The following is a 16,867-nucleotide window of genomic DNA, read 5'->3' on the forward strand; positions in this document are numbered from 1 at the left end:
TAGATCCAGAATGATTTCTGGAGAAGATTAGGGTTTAAGGTTTTCTTATTTGATTTCTTTCTCTTTTATTTTATTGGGTTGGTGACCTTCACTTGATCACTTTAGGGTTTTAGGGTTTAGCACATAAGCATAATAACACTCATCATGGCAAAACACAAGATTTAAACCAGATCTATATGTATCAATCTTATTTTAATAAAAGTTTTTGTTGGTTCCAAAATTTGGAACTAGGGAAATTCATTTTGTTTGTTTTGAAATTTTTGGGTTGTTACAACCATCTAGCTACTGCTATGGACCCATAGTCCAGGGGTGAACTACTCACTCATCACTCCGGAGGCGACCATGGCGGTGAAGAGTCCTCCGGGAGATGAATCTCCTCTCCGGCAGGGTGCCGAGGAGATCTCCAGAATCCCACGAGATGGGATTGGCGGCGGCGGCGTCTCAGTAAGGTTTTTCGTATCGTGGCTCTCGGTACTGGGGGTTTCGCGATGGAGGCTTTAAGTAGGCGGAAGGGCAACGCGGGGGGCCACACGAGGGCCCCACACCACAGGTCGGCGCGGCCAAGGCCTGGGCCGCGCCGCCCTAGTGTGGCGGCGCCTCGTGGCCCCACTTCGACTCCTCTTCAGTCTCCTGGAAGCTTCGTGGCAAAATAGGACCCTGGGCGTTGATTTCGTCCAATTCCGAGAATATTTCGTTACTAGGATTTCTGAAACCAAAAACAGCAGAAAACATCAACTGGCTCTTCGGCATCTTGTTAATAGGTTAGTTCCGTAAAATGCACGAATATGACATAAAGTGTGCATAAAACATGTAGATATCATCAATAATGTGGCATGGAACATAAGAAATTATCGATACGTCGGAGACGTATCAGCATCCCCAAGCTTAGTTCTGCTCGTCCCGAGCAGGTAAAACGATAACAAAGATAATTTGTGCTAGAGCTTTTATTTTGAAAACATGAAACAATTTTGTCAACGGTAGTAATAAAGCATATGAGTTATGTAAATTATATCTTACAAGTTGCAAGCCTCATGCATAGTATACTAATAGTGCCCGCACCTTGTCCTAATTAGCTTGGACTACCGGATCATCGCAATACACATGTTTTAACCAAGTGTCACAAAGGGGTACCTCCATGCCGCCCGTACAAAGGTCTAAGGAGAAAGCTCACATTTTGGATTTCTCGCTTTTGATTATTCTCAACTTAGACATCCATACCGGGACAACATGGACAACAGATAATGGACTCCTCTTTAATGCATAAGCATGTGGCAACAATTATTATTCTCATATGAGATTGAGGATATATGTCCAAAACTGAAACTTCCACCATGAATCATGGCTTTAGTTAGCGGCCCAATGTTCTTATCTAACAATATGCATGCTCCAACCATTAAGGAGGTAGATCTCTCTTACTTCAGACAAGACGGACATGCATAGCAACTCACATGATATTCAATAAAGAATAGTTGATGGCGTCCCCAGAAACATGGTTATCGCACAACAAGCAACTTAATAAGAGATAAAGTGCATAAGTACATATTCAATACCACAATAGTTTTTAAGCTATTTGTCTCATGAGCTATATATTGCAAAGGTGAATGATGGAAATTTTAAAGGTAGCACTCAAGCAATTTATTTGGAATGGCGGAGAAATACCATGTAGTAGGTAGGTATGGTGGACACAAATGGCATAGTGGTTGGCTCAAGGATTTTGGATGCATGAGAAGTATTCCCTCTCGATACAAGGTTTAGGCTAGCAAGGTTATTTGAAACAAACACAAGGATGAACGGTGCAGCAAAACTCACATAAAAGACATATTGTAAACATTATAAGACTCTACACCGTCTTCCTTGTTGTTCAAAACTCAATACTAGATATTATCTAGACTCTAGAGAAACCAAATATGCAAACCAAATTAGCAAGCTCTAAGTGTTTCTTCATTAATGGGTGCAAAGTATATGATGCAAGAGCTTAAACATGAGCACAACAATTGCCAAGTATCAAATTATCCAAGACATTTTAGAATTACTACATGAAGTATTTTCCAATTCCAGCCATATAACAATTTAACGAAGAAGAAACTTCGCCATGAATACTATGAGTAAAGCCTAAGGATATATTTGTCCATATGCTACAGCGGAGCGTGTGTCTCTCCCATACAGTGAATGCTAGGATCCATTTTATTCAAACAAAATAAAAACAAAAACAAACCGACGCTCCAAGCAAAGTGCATAAGATGTGACGGAAACATAATATAGTTTCAGGGGAGGAACCTGATAATGTTGTCGATGAAGAAGGGGATGCCTTGGGCATCCCCAAGCTTAGACGCTTAAGTCTTCTTAGAATATGCAGGGGTGAACCACCGGGGCATCCCCAAGCTTAGAGCTTTCACTCTCCTTGATCATATTGTATCATACTCCTCTCTTGATCCTTGAAAACTTCCTCCACACCAAACTCGAAACAACTCATTCGAGGGTTAGTGCACAATAAAAATTAACATGTTTAGAGGTGACACAATCATTCTTAACACTTCTGGACATTGCATAAAGCTACTGGACATTAATGGATCAAAGAAATTCATCCAACATAGCAAAAGAGGCAATGCGAAATAAAATGCAGAATCTGTCAAAACAGAACAGTCCGTAAAGATGGATTTAATTGAAGCACCAGACTTGCTCCAATGAAAATGCCCAAATTGAATGAAAGTTGCGTACGTATCTGAGGATCACTCACGTAAATTGGCTTAATTTTCTGAGTTACCTACAGAGAATTAGACCCAGATTCGTGACAGAAAGAAATCTGTTTCCGCGCAGATAATCCAAATCTAGTATTCACTTTACTATCAAAGACTTTACTTGGCACAACAAAACATAAAACTAAGATAAGGAGAGGTTGCTACAGTAGTAAACAACTTCCAAGACTCAAATATAAAACAAAAATACTGTAGTAAAAACATGGGTTGTCTCCCATAAGCGCTTTTCTTTAACGCCTTTCAGCTAGGCGCAGAAAGTGTATATCAAGTGTTATCGAGAGATGAAGCATCGACATTACCTTGAGCTTTACCCTTACCTTTCTTGTTCTTTTTCTTACTCTTTGGCTTAGGGAATATATGACTACCCCCGGGTGTAGAGGTGAATTTTAGGGTGCCTTCTCTCATGTCTATGACTGCTCCCAATAGTTTCAGCAGGGATCTTCCGAGTGTGATTTGTCCTGTTCCTCGCGCATTCAATGACAAGATAATCAATGGATATTGTTCTCCCAAGAATGGTTGTATGCACACCCGCAGCTATTCCTTTAGGAATTATAACAGAGTTATCAATAAGAGTTATTCCTTCTCCCCCTTCAGCGAATTCCCAAAGTTTCAAAGATTTATGAATACTCTTAGGCATTAGGCAAAATTCAGTCATAATATCACAATTAGCATGAAGGGATTTGTAACACCCCAACTTTTGCAACCTTGTTTAAGTGTCCAGAGTGCGAAAATCAGGGGGAACAAAAACTTTTTAAGTTTTGCTTGTGCTGTCATGTGTTTGATTGAAGTTTTGTATGACTTTGTTTGATGAGTGATGTTTGATGAATGTTGTCAAGTGAAGCACCCCAACCCACACCTTCTAGTCTCAAGAAAAACACTCATGCTATGTCCCCTCTTGTATTTCTTTAATCTACTCTCTTCAAAAGTATTTGAACTTGTTGACACCAAAGCTAAATCTTAGACTCTTTGATTTGTGATCAAATGTCCATGACATTGCCATTGCCATTAATACCTCTCTCTGATCAATCCTGTTAAAATCACTATCTTAACGTAATCATGATCTTGGTAGATGGTCAATTGTGTAACAAATGATTAATATTCATTTTCACCTCTTATTCTTAGCATCACCCATATCTTTCCTACACATGTATACTGCTTTGATCAACACCTGACTTTTGATTTTCTTAGAGGGATCTGATCACCTAGTTTATCTTGTTAACCCCTCTATTTTGTGGCTACATAGGTAGTGGATGTGTGTCCTAATCCTATCCATTTATTTCTTTGACCCACCATCTTGCTGATATCAATCTTGTATCCACAAATCACTCCTTCATCCGAGGCTTGTATCTCAACCTTGAGTTTGGCATTGCTTGATTATTACTGAAGTGCATTTTAGTGGTTGTGTGTGTGACTTGGTGATTGGTGTACTACACTCTCATGCCTCTATTTCTAAATCACAATCTTCTCTTGGTTGAAATTGATGTTTGTTGAACTTTGCAAATTCGGCATGTGTGTACTAAATTGACCTAAGTCAATTTTAGCCAAAGACAACAAACACAAGAAAATAATTGGTCAACCACAATCTTATGATCATGGCATATCGACGCTTACACACGCATGGCCTCAATCTCCAAACCCCAGCCCTCTCTACCTGAATTCTGAAATTTTTGTGAACTTTGACATCTATCGTGGAACTAGTGTCGAAATTCAGTTAAGACATTCGAAATCTGTTTTCAGCCCCACTTTCGACCTCCATCAATTCCTTAAACCTTCTGTTAAAAATAATTTGTGAAATTATCTGCCAAGTTGGTAGTACCATCTTTAACTATGAAAAAGAATCATCCCATTTACAGTCCCCTATCGACCTGTCTAATTTATTTGAAATCCCCTGATCTCTAAAAACTATCGGTAGCGCAGTCAAAGGATCTCTGCAGATTATTTTGGACATCACTTTGCACCTCTCTCATTTTCCCTGCTGTTCCGTAAAAATCGATTTATAAAATTTCCTACCATCTTCGTACTATTCTCCTCATCCTGGGAAAGGACTAACCCTTTTAGAGCTTCACATCACTCCGGGAAGAATGAGGAAATCGTCAAAACTCGTTACAGTCAAAACACTGGATTTTAGTGTTCTTCTGAAAGTGTATTTTGGTCTGACTTTCCACTCCTCCCAAATCCGCATATCTCTACCAAATAAGGTTATATAAAATTCCTAGTATTCCCTGATGTTTGCTTATCAAACTAGATCAATAATCTACCGAATAAGTGCATTCGTTTGCTCCTGGTAAAAAGGTAAAAACAACTAATCACCGTAATCTGAAACTGTCGAAAACATAACTCAGCGACTATTCTGCGTTCCCGTTTAAACGCCTGACTTTGAGCCTTCGTCCTGACCTCAATCCTTTGCCTTTTTATACTCTGAAAAATTATTTGGGAAGCTGGTAGTAACCTCTCTAGTCTGAGGGAGGAAGCAAGCCAATTCGAGCCCCAGTCAGTCTAAGAGAAAAATGTGAAATTGTGTCAATTTCATCTTGGAACAAAGACGTCCAGGACTATCCTCTCGTTCTGTCCTCGTTTCTACTCTAAACGTCTTGCCTCTGGACTCCCCTATCCGTCGTGCCACCAGCCTCTCCTTGCTGTCCCTGACCGAACCAGCATGGACCCTCTCCCTTGTCCCCTTCCTCCTGGCGGCTATCAACCGCGCCCTGGACGCCGACGCCCCTCGAACACTTGGCGTGCAAGCCCTGTGGTGTCTCATCCCGAGCAAAGAGACGAACAAGACCACTGCCCCGCCTCTCCTGCAACTTCCCTGTACCTTGGCACCTTCCCTCTGTCCAGCCCACCGCCCTTCTTGCCCAATGAATGGCCGTCGACGTCGTCACCCTCGCCATGGACGCGGTGCACGCCCCGCCGCGGTGCACCATGTCCTCATCCTTTTTAGTGCGAACCTGAGCCTCCTTCCCCTCTGGGAGCCTCATTTTCTCTCCCTCACCTCTCTCTGCATCTCACGGCAACCGCAGGGGGGCAAAATCCCTGTTCTTTTTCCATCCTTGCCGGCAGAGAGAGCACGAACCGGCCCGTCGCTCATTGTGGTCGTGGACGAGGACGCCCGCCACCCTTCTCCTCCCTCCCTCTCTGTCCCTCTATCTTGCTCGCGCATTACGCCTCTAACCCGTCTCCCATCGTTGTCCAGGAGCGCTCGAGGCCGCAACCGTCGTGGGATTCGTCCGCAGCATCGCGAACCCCGTCGACGTCCGTGCCGTCGTGACTGCGACGACGTGCTCACGCACGACCGCACCGACGCCCGGGAGCCTGCATGCGTGTCCGTGACGGCAAGTTGAGCTGCTCCCGCGCCGCGTCATCCCTGCATCGCCCCGTCGCCGTCGTCTTGTCCGTGACGACGCCCACGTCACCGAGCCTGTCATCGCCCTTGCGAACGACCTGGAGTTGACTGCGCGTCCTCAGCGCTAGGACAGGGCCGCCACGAGCTCCTCTACCTCTCCTCTACATCGCCGACGCCTCCAAGCCGCCACGGCGAGCACCCGCGTCCGTCTCCGGACGAGTTCGTCCGCGACGACCCCAACCTCTGCCTCAGCTTCCTCCGCTGCGCCGCCGTCCAGGAGCTTGGCACCATCCGATACGAGCGTGTCGCGGGACTCTGCTCGACGCCGCGCCAACCTCCCGCGTTCCCGTCGTCCGCCGTCGTCCTCGAGCCCACGGTGAGCCCTCTTCTCTCGGTCGCAGAAGATGCACTCGGTGGCCGCCGGATCGGCATCCCTGGGCTGCATGCAGCCCAGCCTGGTGCATGGCTGCTGGCCCCGCTGGGTCCCTTTTTCCGAACCGCCACGCCCGCACGACCGCCGCGATGGCAGTGGGCCGGCCCGGCGCTGTATGGCGCAGATCCGGCCGATTTGGCTCGGATCCTCTTTTTCCATTTTCCTGTTAAAATTCTATACTGCCATATCCTGTTTAGAAACAAATCCATTAAAAATTCCAAACTTCACCAAATTTCACGAATCAAAATCCTGGATGCCCCTGATAAAATTACTAACCACCCTGTATTGCATGCATGTGCTTTGCCCTCATAGATTTTTACTGATTATTATTTTACTGATATGTTGCTGTTAGAGTGTTTTATTGATTGTGAGAATTGTGTGAACCCTTTTTGAGTGAAACCAATTTTTTCTGAGAAATAGAACTCAATACCTTTATTTTGGCATGGGTCTCACATGCAGGAGCTTCCTAGATCTTGTTTGATTAGCAAATCAAATTCTGTCCAGAGAGCTATTCTTTGATTTTTAATTCGAAAAATAGACATGGTTTGGGGGAAAATTCAAGTGCTTGTGGTAGATACCATGTTAGGGTATAGCCAGGTCAGAGGAAATATTTTTTTTGAGCTATATTTTATTTATGGAGATTTTATAACAAAAACAGAGTGCCTTTTTAGTATAACAATTGTGGAAATTAATTTGTAGCTCAGAAAAATGCCAAACCAGTTTTGGTGGATCACATTTTTCTGTACCTATCTGTTGGTATGGTTGTTACTGGTTTTCTATGCTCTGATAATGGTTTGCCTTGAAAATCTTTTATTCTAGTTTTTGACTTATTAAAATGTTTTAAATTATTTAAAAACTTATTTGTGTTTGATTCCCATGCATGCGTGTTCTAAATGTTAGTATCTTCCAGTAGGTATGCTGCATGTATTTTTTTTGAGTCACAGAAAGATTTATGCCATTTAATTGGTCCCTAAGTCATTTCTGGTTTTATAAAAATCATAACTATTGTCTTAAAAACCCTAATTTAGTAAATCCATTTCCTGTAGCTTTATAAATTTAAGCTTTACTCTATGTGATTTTACCAAATTTGTGTGTGCATTATTATGGAGTGGCTTGTTAAATTGATGCTAGTGCTTATTTTACCCATAGGGAAATTGTGTTGTTTTTGTTTGAAATGCTTCCTAACGAACCTTGGCACCAGACCCCTACTGGTGGTTTCCAAAGGTTATTAGCCACCTTTGATTGTGTAGATAATGATTTGTTGTGAGGCAGAGCCTTTTTAGCAAAATAACCATTTTGCCCTAGATGCCATATGTTGAAATGTTTAGTTTTCTTGATTTAGTGTTTTGCTGCTGTGTGTTGTTTGTGTGATTTGATGCTATGGCTAGGGATTGATTGCTTTCTCTTTTTATCTTGCGACGTTAGAATGCGAACATTATCGGAGAAGGAGAGGATCTTGGTGAGGATTGTTGAAGAAGGAGGAGCAGATGGTTCATGAAGAAGAAGTCCAGAGACAAATAGCCAACCAAGGCAAGCCACCTTTTGATGCATCTCTGATCCTATATATCTTATTCTTGCATTATTACAGATTTTATAAAAGTGCATGTCTTCTATTTATTTTGTCGGTGGTTAGTGCCACCCGGAGTTTTTTTTTATTGATCCACCCTTAGGGTGCAGCCCTCGTTGAAACCTACAGATCACCTCTCTATTAGTGATATGGTGCTTATCACCTTGTCATCCTTGTCGCCACTTTTCGAAGAAGAATTGGACTATAGGTTGGGAGCCCTGGGAAAATGGATATGAAAATGTTTTCCTGAAAATGAGCTTTTCGAAAACCTTGGAAAGGGGGTAGCCCTGCCCAAGTGGGGTTTATAAAAAGGCAAAAGTTTCTAAAAAGAAGATCTGCTGGAGGCAAGTGGAGGAAAGAAAATATTTTTGAAAACTTTAGCGCCTAAGTACTCACCCGGACTGAAAGACAGTGCAACCACATTACCCCAAAGTGGGCACGGGGGTAGCGTAGTAGTTTGTCTCGCCTTAGTTTGAGTCCCGCAAATGTAGTGGCGGTCCGACCATGGACGCTTCGACCGGGGTTCTTCCCATGAGAAGGGACGCAACCCATTTGCCTTTTCAGTGCACGCGGGGTACAACCTATGAGCTCCCATTGAATAATGCCCCGCAGTTGGTCGCGGCATTCCGGAGGGTCGAGCTGGTCGGGGAATTTGATACTCCGGGTAAACGACCCCTCGGACTCTGGTGTTGGGAGGTACAACTCTAGGCGGCATGTCTTAGGCTAAGGCGAGCAGGCGAAAAACTACGATCGGGTATTTGTCGTGGCATATGTCATTATGCAGGGATGATGCCCACACGATGAGTATTCGAATCTTGTGGGGAAAGTGTACAACCTCTCGCAGTGAAAACTATTCGAATAGCCGTGTCCGCGGTTATGGACGGTCGGGAAGGCTGTTGCTTAGCCTCGAAGAGTTTTTGTTTTACAAAAGTGTTTTCTCAAATATTGTTTTGGGAAAGTGATGCCAGTGGGACTGGTGGAAAGTGTACCTGGAAGGTACGGTGGAGAGCTGAAATGTTTTGTGTTGGCCATATGAGATGGCCGGGAAAGAAATCGGGTCACCCTTACCTATTAGTCTGCAAATAAAATGGTTTACCAAAAAGTTTTCAACAAGGATATGGAAATGTCATTCTCTCGAGAGGAACCACCTCTCGCTCCTTGTCGCCCTAGTATAGTGCCTGTTCCTTGCTACTGCCAAATTGCATATCTTTTACTTCTCTCTAAGGTGGTTTGCGAGTACAATTCATAATGTACTCATGGCTTTGTCCCTGGCTATTTACTTGGCCAGACTTGGTGGAGTTCGACAGATGAAGAAGAAGTTGACGACGTCTATGCGAGCTAGGAACGTCTTCCCAGCCGGCTGCTCGTAGGGTTATGGCATGACTTGGGCCATGCGAACGCTTTCGTCTGAAATATTTCCGCTGTGTGATTGTTGATCTCCTGCCATTGCGGCTTTATGTAAGTATTGGTCATGTGGCCTGTTGTAATCTTTTTATTCGGTACTGTAATGGATGATGTATTTGATTCGGTTATGCTTTGACGACACACTGATCATGGGATCGTGAATGTGTATGCATAACGGGTGTTTCGGACAGCTAGTCCGGGGCCCCACAGAGCTGGTATCAGAGCCATCCTGACTGTAGGAGACCTTAGTTAGCATGGACGTTAGTTAGGAAACTAGTATTTTTAGAAAAAAATATTTACAAAACAAATTCTTTCTTTAGTAGACGGAAGCATAGCTTCTAATTTTCTTATCCCTTCAAAACTTCAAATTCTTACCTCGCTCTCCGATTTCCAAAGTTTTTGAAAGCTTTTAATTCTACTATCTTATCCTCTTCCAAACCAACATATTATTGGACGATGTCCCCAACTCAGACTCAGAGACTCGAAGTCGAAGATGGATCAACCCTTCAGGAAGTCTCAAGTATCTCCGACTACAGCTACTGAAGATTGGATGCCGACTTAGCCGTACGCGTATAGGGTTAATAAGAGCATGTCTTTGGTTGTCACCAAAGTTTGTCAAGGAGTTGACCTTGCTCCTCTTTGGACTTGCACTTTTGCAGTCGTCAAGGATCAAGTCCTCAGTTTCTTGACTAGTAATTTTTAGGCCAGCAACGAGTAGATCTTGATTTCGGGAGCACCTCAACAGCTACTCCTTCGAAGACCTCATGTTTCCGAGATGTCGAGACTAGAAGTTCTACACAGTTTTCTCCTCCGCCTCAACATCAACGACTCAACACCCGGCCCCTTCACCACCAACGATTACAAGGTTCCTTATTGAAGACGATGCCAACAAGATGAAGACGCCAACATATGTGACCAGCCCCAAATCCAATAGGATGGATAGGACAAACTCAATCGCTTCGATTGAGCTACCCCCACGTATTAGGTATCTCTGGATACTTAGAGTGCCTTATTTGGTTTGATGATTGCTTGTAGTTCCCTAGTGTGCTGCCTTCAGTGTTTGTATCTGTTTGTTGTGTGTATGTATGTCTTGCTATTTAGACGTTCCCGCCCTCTTTAATTGTTTGAAATTTGTGAAACAGAAATTAAAAATGGAAATCTGCCCGTGTACTGTTTTTCTAATAAAAATAGTTCGGTAGCTCCGATTGATGTGATTCCAATTGCACTAGAACCAGTATGAAATTATCTTTCAAACGCCACTCACCTTGTATTTTTAGGATTTTTGTGCGATTTTTAATAAATAAAACTTGATCAGTGTTTCTGGTTAGTATTTTGAGTCTCAAAAATTGAAAAATAAACATTTTTGAATGATTCCAATTGTGTTGATCTTGTTTTGTTACTGTGTATCCAGGAAAAATACCAGTAGCCTCTGTTAGTGGTATTCTGTCTCTGGTTATGGTTGTATGGGTGTCACATGTAATGATAGGATTAAAGTTTGCCTCGCCGATGTATTGCTAACTGCTAGTTAGTTGGGTAGAATAACGAAAGTCTCTAACTCTAAACCCGTTAGCAGTTGTTTTTTAACCGTCAGGTAAACTAACTCAGACCCCTATCTACGCCGACTACCTTCAAGGTCATCTGAATCATCTCTACTACGCCAACAAAGCAGAAGCCAATACCTTCAAGATCAATTGAAGCATCTCTACTACGCGAAGAAAGCAGAAGCCCCTACCTTTAACACTAGTAGGAAAACCCTTATAGGCGAAGCTTAGTTCTGTGGCGCACCGTTTTTGGTGCGCCACAGAAACTTATTTTGTGGCGCACGTAGCTCGGTGCGCCACAGAAATAGCTTAATTTTGTGGCGCACTACTAAACCGTGCGCCACAAAAACTTGGTGGGCCCCACACCCTGTCACCCCCAATCATTGGTTTTACAATTTCTATGGCGCACAAACCTCGGTGCGCCACGTAAATTACTTCTTCGTGGCGCACGGCGACAGTGCGCCACAAAAATAAGGTATTCCGTGGCGCACCGTATTGTGTGCGCCACGGAAATAAGTTATTCCGTGGCGCACCGCGCTCGGTGCGCCACAGTAAATAAGCTATTCCGTGGCGCACCGTGGTTGGTGCGCCACAGAATTAGCGAACCAGATCTACAAAAGTGAGCAACCTCCCACCTACCACACTACACAAGCCATTCTTCTTCCTCCATCTAGCTCGTCCCCCCTTCTCTCTCATACCATTTTGACTCCACTTTTCACTTGCTTGGGTATTTATTACACTTACTTTGGTTGATACTTAATTGGAGTTGAGGAGAAGGCTCTCCATACTCTCTCCTCCTCTCGAAGTCATCGATCGCGGTCTCGTCTCGGTATCGAATCTAGAAGGTGAGTAGTTGGAGGAGACATACATATGCTTGGAGGAGACATGCATATGCTTGTAGATCTTGTGTGGCCGTCGTGTGTATGGATGCTTGTTGCAGGTGAAGCGCTTGTGTGTGTGCCGGTGTGGTGCATGGATGTTTGCCGAAATGTTGATTCATTTCCGTTTCGGCAAGTTTTGCACTACCCATATGTCCTACTTTGAGGAGAGGTCATGCCGAATTTTTCCACTCCATGTAATACCTTGAGGAGAGGTACGGCCCATGCATGTGTGTGCATTTGGTGCGGTTCTAATTTCCTCGTTCTATGTATACCATTTGCAGTGCAAGCATGGTCCTCTCGATGAGTTCCGCTCGAATCTCTAGATACAAGATAGACGCGAAGGAGGACATGATTCGGAACAATAGGCGCCAGATAAGATGTCCGTGTCGATCATGCAAACTCGAGCGCCGGATCAACCCCGATTCCGACAACCGGAGGAGCACCCGCCGAGGCGCGGTTTCATGCAAGACAACCAGGCGCGGCCGGCCCCATCAAATGGTGCGCATGAAGACCATGTCGAGCGAGACGACTATCATCATGAAGAAGACTATCATCATGCCGACGGGGACTATCATCATGAAGAAGAAGTCGACGGAGAAGATCATCATGAAGAAGAAGATGCCGGCGGAGAACATCATCATGATGAAGAAGAAGATTCCGGCGCGACCACGCTAATTTCGGCCTTGCGGGACTCTCATGTTCAAGATCTGCTCCTCCAGGAGACGAGCAACGATAGAGTTGCAGCTAGAGAGAGAGCCAAGCTGTCGCAAATGGAGAAAGACGGGATGACTCCGATCTTTCCCGGGTGTCGTCCGCAGGATACGCGCTTGCATGTAACGCTTGATTACCCGCAGATGAAGACGCAGTAACAAGTGGACCGATTCCAGCTTCAAGCAAGAGCTTAAAATTCTGGCACGATCGTCTCCCGGAGGGGAACACATTGCCAAGTAGTACCGAGGAGGCCAAGAAAGTCGTGTGTCCCCTTGACCTACCGCACGAAAAATACCACGCCCGCATTAATGATTGTGTGATTTATAGGTGCGAGTACAAGGACAGAACCACATGTCCGGTGTGTGGCCACGGACGGTACAAGGTTGGGAACAAGAAGGTACCTCGAAAGGTGGTATGGTACTTTCCTATCACTCCCCGTCCGCAGCGGTATTTCGTGGACCCTAAGGAAGCAAAGCTCATGCAATGGCACGAGGAAAGGCGTAAGCCCGAAGAAGATCCGGAGATGGGCTATATGCCGACACACCCTTCGTACGCCGGACAAGTGGCAAACATTGGACATCGCCTTCCCTAGGTTCGGGGCGACGCAAGGAACATCAGGCCGGGTATGAGCACCGATGGACTCAATCCGTTCGGCAACCAGAGTAGCACGCATAGCACCCGGCCCGTGTTTGTATGGCCTTACAACCTACCCCCGTGGCCGTGCACCAAGCAAAGGTACATACACCTGAGTATTCTCATTCAGGGGCCGAAACAACCAGGTGTCGACATGCATTTGTATCTCGGGCTGCCGAAAGAGGAGTTAGACACGTTGTGGAAGACGCCACCCCGTACGTGGGACGCCTACACTAGAACTTATTTCGATATGAGAGCCGCGTTGATCACGACGGTCACGGACTATCCCGGTTACGCATATGTATCCGCCCGTGTGGGCCACGGATTCAACGGCCGTGTGAAGTGCATGGACGATACCCCGCATCTACAACTACCAAGGGATCCCGGGTCCTCGAAAACCGTCTACCCGTGTGCTCGAAGGTGGCTTCGCTTGGATCACCCGTGGAGAAAACGCGGTGATCTGTTCAATGGTAAAGATGAGCCCGATGGACCCCCACGCCCGAGGAGCGGCGCAGAAATCGATGATCTTCTCGAAAATTGGAAGGAGTGCCCAGCGCCGGAAAGAAGCGACCGAAGCCGCAGCCGCTGCTCGGTGTATGGAAAGCGAGGTCTCGTTTTCCACGACTTGGAGTACCGGAAGGTCCTCCACACGCCCCACAGCCTCGATGTCATGCACATTACGAAGAACGTTACCGAGAGTCCGCTTGGCACTCTTTGCAACTCGTAGAAGTCCAAGGATGGACCGAAAGCAAGATACGATCTTAAACATTTTGGCATCGTGAAAGATCTTCAAGCCCCGATACCGACGATGATGATGATGATGATGATGATGATGATCGACGGAAGGGACTCAACGTCTCCGTAAAAGGGCTAAGAAGAACGCGGTGCAGCTTCCCGCTGCTCGCTTCACAACGAGTCCGGAGGAGCTCGAGCAGCTTTTCAGGTGCCTCCTAGGAGTGAAAGTTCCTCACGGTTACTCGGGGAATATAAGCAGATATCCGGACGTAGCGAAGAAGAGGTTCACCGGGATGAAGTCTCACGATTGCCACGTGCTAATGACGCAGATACTTCCCGTTGCGATCCGAGGCATAATGGACGAGCACGTCCGTGATACGCTGTTTGGCCTATGCAACTTTTTTGACGTTATCACCAGGAAGTCGATCGGCGTGAGGCAGCTCAAGATGCTACAGGATGAGATCGTGGTGATACTATGTGAGCTCGAGATTTACTTCCCGCCCGCATTCCGTGATATATGCGTCCATCTCCTTCTCCATGTCGTTGAAGACATCAAGCAGCTCGGCCCAACGTTCCTCCACAACATGATGCCTTTCGAAAGGCGTAACGGTGTCATGAAAGGATACGTTCGCAATAGGGCCCGTCCAGTACGCAAGCATGGCCAAGGGGTTTCTAACCTACGAGTGCATCTCCTTCTCGCCGAATTATCTAAGCACCGAGGACGACGAGGATCATGTTGGTCTACCACCCAGACGCACCTCGGGAGGCTCGCCGGAGTCGGTCACCGCGAGGGCTACCGCTCAGTCCATGTCGGCATTGAAAATCGACGCGACGACTTTGACAGGGCTCACCGGGTCGCGCTACAACACTTAAAACTGACCGAACCTTTCGTGCAAGAGCACAAAAGCATGGTCGAGCAGAATTACATCGATATGGGCCGGCCGAGGAAGATGGGAGACGTAACCAAAAAGCACAACTCCAGCCTTCACGCGTTGGTTCAAGCAAACTCAACCGGTTGAAGCACGTAGAAATACGCCTTCTACCGAAGATGAAAAACTCATATACACCTTATCACAGGGACCCGCGCATAACGTAAGGACCTATCGTGGGTACGACATCAACGGTTACAGATTCTACACCGAGGAAAAGGACAGAAATAGTGAAAATCAAAACTCAGGAGTAACTATGCCGTCATACGCCGATGACGAGACTAATGTCAAGGAAAGATTTTTTGGAAGGATCGAGGAGATATGGGAGCTCAATTACCGTGGAGAGACGGTGCCAATGTTTCGTGTGAGATGGGCCAAGAAGGTCGAAAAAGAAGGCCGATATTTCACAACCATGGTTATACCCGATGCAAAATCGAAGAACGCATCCGCGAAAAATGAGCCATGGGTACTCGGTAGCCAAGTTGACCAATGCTTCTTCATCACCGATCCGTCGAGGCCTAGCCGTGTTGTCGTGAGGAGGGGCAAGAGGAGCATCATAGGAATGCAAGGAGACGCCAACGAGGAAGACTTGGACAAGAACGGTGACCCGAAGATGGAGGAGGAATTCGACAGCACTTCGACATGCCTACTACTAGTAAAGTAAGAAGGAAGACCTCCCTACCCTCTAAAGGTTGTCCATTCACGCGAAGAAATCTCAAGGTGGCCGGTATAAAGTATTCAACCGCCAACAACCGAAAGGGCAAGAAGATTGCGAAGAGACGCTAGCTAGAGCTCTGAGCCGGGACGAAGAAGATCTTTTTTTGGTCTACACATGTGTGTGAGTGTGTGTTAGACAAGTACATGCATGTGTGTGTGAGAGAAACACGAACGTACATGTTTGTATGAGACAAGTAATTTATAATACTCTACTAATTACTAAATAATGTTGTGTTATTTATTGAAATGTAACTAAAATATGAAAAAAAGGAAGAAAAATTGTGTGGCAGCCAGTGGTTCGAACCCGGCTACTAATGGGCTAACATTGACCTTAACCACCGGGCTAGTGCTAAGTAACCGTCGCATACACGCAAGAAACCATTTTGTTTTGCTAAGTGTCTAAATTCCGTGGCGCACGCCCCTTTAGGTGCGCCACCGAATTAAGGTATTCCGTGGCGCATGTCATAGTTGATGCGCCACTGAATCGCTTAACTCTGTGGCGCATATGGAGTGGTGCGCCACAGAATTTAGACACTTGGTGAAATAACTCGATCGACCCTTTCTTCCCCACTCACAACAGCAGTTTCTTCCCCGACAACCCTAGCTCGCCCACTGCTCTCGCAACCACCACCACCGCCAAGCGCCGCCACCTAGCTAGCGCCGCCGCCACCGAGGAGGAGGAGGAGGACCGCCACGCCACCGCCGAGCAGGACGCCCAAGCCCGAGCCGCCACCGCAGATCGAGGAGGAGGACGCGCGAGCCCGAGCCGCCGCCGCAGAGGAGGAGGAGGAGGAGGACCGCCACGCCACCGCCGAGCAGGACGCCCAAGCCCGAGCCGCCACCGCAGATCGAGGAGGAGGACGCCCAAGCCCGAGCCGCCCCGCAGATCGAGGAGGAGGACGCGCAGCCCGAGTCGCCGCCGTAGAGGAGGAGGACAACGCCATCACCACCGCGCCCTGCCACCGCCGCCGTTCGGTGAGAGTCCCTCTCCCCTCCCCACTCCCTTGTCCCCCTCCCCACCGTCTTGTGCCCGAATTTCGGAGAAGAAGGGCAACATTGGTCAGATTTTGTATTGTCTCATGTTCTCGTTCCACGCAAGCTGCCCCTTGTACAATATGTTGTTTGCATTGCCATGATCCAAGCCATCAAAGAATTGCCATGATCCTAGCAGTAGCTAATTTCTTGGTTATGGCATTATATTCTTTCTATGTGATGAA

Source organism: Lolium rigidum, chromosome 3 (assembly GCF_022539505.1).
Source record: "Lolium rigidum isolate FL_2022 chromosome 3, APGP_CSIRO_Lrig_0.1, whole genome shotgun sequence".
In the NCBI taxonomy this organism is placed as follows: Eukaryota; Viridiplantae; Streptophyta; class Magnoliopsida; order Poales; family Poaceae; genus Lolium; species Lolium rigidum.